The sequence below is a fragment of the Egretta garzetta genome, unplaced genomic scaffold (assembly GCF_000687185.1).
Source record: "Egretta garzetta isolate BGI_Z169 unplaced genomic scaffold, ASM68718v1 scaffold215, whole genome shotgun sequence".
NCBI lineage: Eukaryota > Metazoa > Chordata > Aves > Pelecaniformes > Ardeidae > Egretta > Egretta garzetta.
The window spans coordinates 7718534-7724838 of record NW_009259719.1 but is presented as its reverse complement, the minus strand read 5'-3'; the positions used below and the strand labels follow the sequence as shown (position 1 = coordinate 7724838).

The window sequence follows — 6305 nt, the reverse complement described above, 5'->3', positions numbered from 1 at the left end:
TGTGTCTCTCCATTTATTAAAATGAAGAAAGGGGGGGGGGGGGGGGGGAGAGATTTGGCCCAAGCACTGAATCAAGCAGAGGAGGATAAAAGACTTTGTTAGTCAAGACATCTAGAGATGGGGACTAAGAAGGCCAGGCAGAGAGAAACCTTTAATTCTAATAACTGTAGCAATAACGATCTGCACTTGCATTATGAGAAATTACTTTCACCTTCCGAGAAATCAACTGCTCACATCTTTTCAGATGTCACAGCAGACCAAGAAATACCACAGCTTGTTGTTGTTCCCCATGGACTGTTCTACCAGAAAAGCAGGATAGCCAAGCTCTGGAATATCTCCCTTGGGAAAGAGCAGTGGTAGCAAGACTCTGGCAAATGCACCTTTTCTGCCAGATTTGTCCGTGAAATGAGGAACTTATGGGCTATTAAATCAAGCTTGTGGCAACAGCAGGTAACTGCCACCATCTCATAAATCACATCTCAAAAACATAAATAACCTCTCTAGGTGATTTCCCTAACTTCTTTGAATGGCTAAGTCTAAGCCTTCTTTGGTCTTATGATTAAAAGTCTCCTAGTTCCTTGCCTGTTGTTTTTGGTTTTTAATGAGCAATTTATTGCCATTTGTTCTTGCATCACCAGAGTCCTTCAGCAGCAGTGTTCCTCTCTCCACCATTTTTAAACCCACTCTACCAGATATACACATTAATCTGATCTCCCCCATCTTGCCCGTCTGAACAAGCCCGTGTGTTCCAGTTTCTTGGGATGTGACCATATCTCATTTTGGTTGTCATTTACACTCTTTCCAATCTGAGCTCAAGACTTTTTAATATGATAAGGATTCTTACTCTCCAAACTATTTGCAGTGAGGACAGCTTGACTAACTCAACCTCCCTCTTATCTGAGAAGCATAGGCTAAGCAACAGTTCAGTGGGGAAAATTCAGCTCCTGTGTAACATTAATAGCATGAGCTTCCAAACTGACTCAATCAGCAAGCTATTCCACCACCTCCAGCATGTCCTGGTTGATAAAATATCCAGTTCAGAAGACAGAAACTATTTAAGCTTACAGAGGACAAAAAATACAGGAACCATACGGGCTTCCACACTTACATCAGTGCTAGGGACCAGCTCAAGGCCTGAACGGGAACCTCTGTTGCTCTATCTACAGAGTTACATTTCCGACTTTGTTACAGATTTCTCTGTGTAGCCCTAATGAAAGCACCTTCATGTGTTTCAGTTCCCCATCCACAAAATAGTGCTGAGCTACGCTGGTGATGGGACTGAGGGGAAAGAACCCGAGAGAGGCAGGAAGAGGCCATCCTCTCTGCGCCTGTCCTTCTGAGACAGCCAGCAAGGCAGGCAGGAGCTGCTATCTGGGATAGGAGCTTATGGATTAAAGACCTATCTACTAGAAAAGAGACAGTGCCAGAAGCTTTTTTTTTTTACTTTAGAGACATGCACATCTACATGGGAAAAGGGTTGCTGATTACTGAGTTTCAAGCAGTGAAGTGGACATGAACAGTCTACTTCCTATTTCCCAGATCCTGAGCATCCAGCTTCAGCACAACATCAATACACTGCAAGAGCACTGTCTTGAACAAACCTACGCTTGATGCAGTGCATGCCAAGTTATTGCTCTCTGTCCAGATACCTGAGCCAGTTACTACTCTGAGGCACCTTGCTTATCCTAATCCATACCACAACTAATCACAGAAATACCACCATGGCTCTGCTGAAGCTAGCCCAAAATATTCCCACTCCTTCCTCAGAAAAGTGAGGCTTTTCACCAGCCTGTGGAATGAGTCAGGCCATGTGTGGAGTCCTAGATGCACTGAGGTCCTATTCATTTCTGTATGTGCAGGACTTTCGCTGAAGGTTGCCACACACTTCCACAGTGAAGGGCTCAACCTCAACCCTACCTCAGCACCATCAGCTTCCAAGCCCTGCCAAGGCCCCAGGGCTTCTTATGATCAGATCAGGCAAAGGAAGGAGACAGTTAGCCATCCCAGGGAAGACATGGGAAAGCACTGCTGGATACCAAGACCAGAGAGGAAGAGAGATCTGGAATCTGTTCCTGACTCTGATCTTGGGCAAGTCATATAATCTTTCTGCACTTCATATTTTCTGTCTATAAGATTATGGAATAACACTGGAACATCAAACCTTGCCCTCAACCAGGGGGGGATGATGATGACTGAGGATTCAAGTCATTCCTATTTGCACAGTAACACTAAGAACCCCCAGCAGAAGAGAACAGAGCAAGGCATTATTAGTAGACTGCACTGGCAGCCTCCCCCGTGTCGTTGTGTTGGGGAGCACAAAGGAGAGGCTGTCACAACAGAAGAAATACAGCCCAGGATTAGCCACATCCTGCTGAGCAGCAGAACACACCCTTACCCTCTTTCCCCAGGAAGCTGAAGGCTTGTGGGACTAATTTGGCCCAGAGCTGTAAGCTGGAGTTCTCTGCCCTAGGAACTGGGCACAGAGCAGCCCTGGGGTGTGAGTTTGGGTTCCCCAGAGCTGCAGCACATTGGTGAACTGCACAGCACTTCTCACCCACTCCTAAACCAGAGCAGGTAGGGCATACAGGGCCCAGCTCACTGGAAATGCACGTACCAAACTCAGGACCCCAGGCCACTGCCTGAGGTCTTAGACACCCTTCCACACTTCTCCAAAAAATATCAAGCCAGATCAGTGACACCTAATGTCTCTGTGCGGATGGTAGACTCCCTAGCATTACACGTTCAGAGCCTGTTAAAATTCTCCCTTAGGGAATTTGCTCAAAGACCCAAATGTTTGCTAAAGGACTCTTTCTTCTCTTAAAAGTCTCCATCCAGACACTTTCACCCAAAGGCAAGCTCCCCAAGCACTGCAGAGTTAAACCAGAGGAAAAAACCCAACAGTATTAACAGGGAAATAAAAGGATAAGGAGAAATCTGCTGTTACTAAAACATAATTAAAAATCAGAGTCTTCTCTTATTTGAGATAGCATCAAGCCTTGCTCCTCTGCAGAATTACTATCTTGTTCAGCCCAACTACTAACATCTGCAAAACACTGTCCACTTGCGCAAAACCAGGAAATGGCCCTCTCTGTTTCCTGGAGAGGACAGGCGTTTTGGCACCTGGCACGGGGACATATGAGGCAGCAAGTTGTGTGCCTTAACTGACTTCCAGTCTCTCTCAATTACTGAGATGCAATTTGTTAATCCCTGTGCCTTAATAAACCCCAGCGTCTTGCAGATGAGCTCTGCATACACATTTCAAATGCAGGCTTGGTAATGTAATAAGAAAGGAACAAGATTACCTGTTGAGAAGTTGGGCAGCGCCTCTTGACCTGACCCCAGCAGACCTAGCAATGAAGGCAGGAGAGAAAGACAGAGGTATCCAGCAGCTGACACCCCTTCTGCACTGGAGAGAAGCAGCTAACCGAAGTGTCTGCACACATTCATTTCAGGAGCCTTACAATGAGCCGAACACTATTTATTGCGCTCCCATTTAGTGATATGGAAAGCAGCGTGAACACTGCCAGCGATCTCCTTCTGATGGCAGTCCTGAGTAGTGACAGCAAGTGAAACTGAGAAAACTTCAACCTGCCTGGAGTCTCACACTAAACTGGCAACAACCAAAAATAAGAAAAATCCCCAACTAGACCACTTACACCAGGCATCTTATACCACTGCCCTGCTTACTAAAAATAAGGCCAGTTTCCAAATGTGAAATGAATGAGCTGAATAAAGGGGACAGATAATTTCACAGACTTCCCTCTTTACCAGTGCTAGAGAGAATCATGCTGGCCCTGCTTTATGAAAGAAAAAAAAACCCCAAACAAACAAACAAAAAAACCCAACAAATGGGTAGCCCCAGGAAGGCTTGTGATGATGAAGTGGTTATTAATCTGAGTGCAAAATGTGCTCACGGCATTTACTATAAGCCACAAATAAAAATGGGAAGCTGACTTCAGCTGAGCATAAACGTATTTAGAAAGGAGATGTTGCATGGCTCCCAGTTAGGTATTCTATATTAATTATGTGAACAACCATTAAAGCTAGTAAAAGTCCCCAGAAGTATGTTACAAAGGAAAATGCAGACTTTTCATATTACTGACTTGGTATATTTAAGACGCATATATTGGGGTTTTTGGCACACCGCCATTAGCAAAACCAAAGAATTAAAATATCTCAATCTGGACTTGTATAAAACCTGTTACAGTATCTTAGAGACAAAGTCTGAGGACTCTTCTTTATGTCAGATAGTAAATTGCTTACAGTGACAGTACAATTGGATAAACTGATTGGTTTGTTTTTTTTTTTTGTCAGAGCTGTCCACAGATTTGCAATGGCTTGAGTTCCTCAGTAAATTTCTGAAAATGTCAGTCAGGCTCCTAAATCTCTTACTGCAGTCTTGAAAATATCTGTCTCATCCTTATTAACATGGGGATGATGATCTCCTGGTTAAGGACGTACATGGGGGCTCTGGAAAGGTGTCCAGTTCTTGGGGCTGCCAAGTGCTTCCTGTGTGACCTCAGGAAGTCACCTTTTCCTTGTACTGAGTTTCCCACATGTAAAGTGGGGATAACACACAGAACGGGTAGCATCTCGCTTATTTAGACAATATTTTCTTTGGGAAGAGATACATTTCCCACCAGCTAATTACACAGGTCTTAGGGAAAGTGGCTCAAGACTTTATTTGGAGCTGTTAACCACCAATAAAACAAAATCAACATGAAATGTTAAGAAAAGCCTTTGATCACCCCCTACAACAATGTCTAATCCAAAAATCATAAAATAGTATATGAATTCAAGTACCTGAAAATCATTATCTACTAATCTAAATGCTTAAATATACCTAGTGAATCTATCAAAAGTCCTCCTGCATACACATTACTGTATTGTATGGAAATACACAAACTTTTTACATTTTTATGAAAAATATTTTAATATTATTTAATACTATTTTTTAAATATCACTGGAGACAAAGTTGTATGCATGCTGTACAAACATAGGATAATCATAATGACTAGGTCAGAACCTGAATTGTTTTGCTTTGGATGAAATTAAGAAATCTGCATTTGATACAATACTTCCTGGAAAGGACATATTAAACTGGATTCTACAGCACTAAACCAGAGACGGTTGACTGTCCATAAGTGCTAAGGAACATTATTAATATTGTAGAAATTAAACTTCATAGGAAATGTCAGATATAAAATTGGCACACGGAGTCCTATTCAATCATTATTGGGCATATGTTGGAGGATAGTGTCTTTAATTTCATATCCACACTTCATAATTTCATTAGCTTTTAAGGCCAAGAGAAAATTTTTGATCATTCTGTATATAAATTACTGTCATTTCATTGTTATACTTGGACTGAGCCCAAAACTTTTATACTTGACTGAAGCATCAGTCCCAGAAAATCATGTGTTCTTATTTAAAGACATCATGGGAAGCAGAATGTACCACTACCCTTGCACATGTGTTCCCGTGCTTAATCCCCTCTAAAAAGGGTGCCTAATTTACAACTTGATTCGTGTGCTTTCAGACTGCACGTGCTGGTTCTTATCGTACTTTGCTCAGATAAGCACCCAGCCTACCTATTCCCTACCTCCCCTCCTCAGCGATACTTCTACACTGTTATCAAGTCCACTCACACTATTCTTCTAAAAAATTAAATAGACTGAGCTCCTTAAGTCTCACACTGTAAAGCTTAAAAAAAAAAAAAAAAATAATTTTTGCGCCCCTCTCCTCATCTTCAAATATTAATACCCTTTAAGAAGCGGGGCACCAAAGCAGCATGCCCTACTTCAGTAGCTGCCTTGACCCCCATTAAAACAGAGGTAAAATTAATTCCTCTTTTCCACTCCTGTAGTTTAATGGCCAAGGATCATAGGAGCCCTTTAAGAACACAAAACGATTTTTTTCTATACCATTTCCATTCATTTCGCAAGCTGTCCCCTCCATCCATTAAACATTGCTGTTTCTTTTTACCCTTTTGGCCAGTTCTTTACTGCTCTGCACAACCCTTTTTCAGAAGGTAAAATTATCTGTTCCCCCTGGACTTTACAATAGCTGTCCTTACCACACCATTTAACTGCTTTACAAACATGAATTAACCAATATGTCCATTGCCACACTACAGTGGGATAGTAGTGGTGTATTTTGCAAGGAAGGGGAATTAAGATCAGTATCTTAGATATCAATATCTAGGTAAGATGTTGCTAGCAAAACAGTTTTACCATGTGCTGATTCCATGCAGCTAGGTACGTGAGGATAACATCAAAGCTTCCCTTGGGCAGACTGGAGGATC

At 42.3% G+C, this 6305-nt stretch overlaps 1 protein-coding gene across 2 annotated transcripts in view; it reads right to left on the bottom strand.

The window, feature by feature from the left end:
• LOC118452323 (high mobility group protein HMGI-C-like) overlaps positions 1-3424 on the bottom strand; it is an 18314-nt gene extending 14890 nt beyond the window's left edge. For both annotated transcript variants that reach the window (XM_035894770.1, XM_035894769.1), the window contains exon 1: positions 3303-3424. The gene's annotated coding sequence lies outside the window, so the exon portion shown is untranslated. The remainder of the gene's footprint in view (positions 1-3302) is intronic.
• Between the last annotated feature and the right edge of the window lie 2881 nt (positions 3425-6305).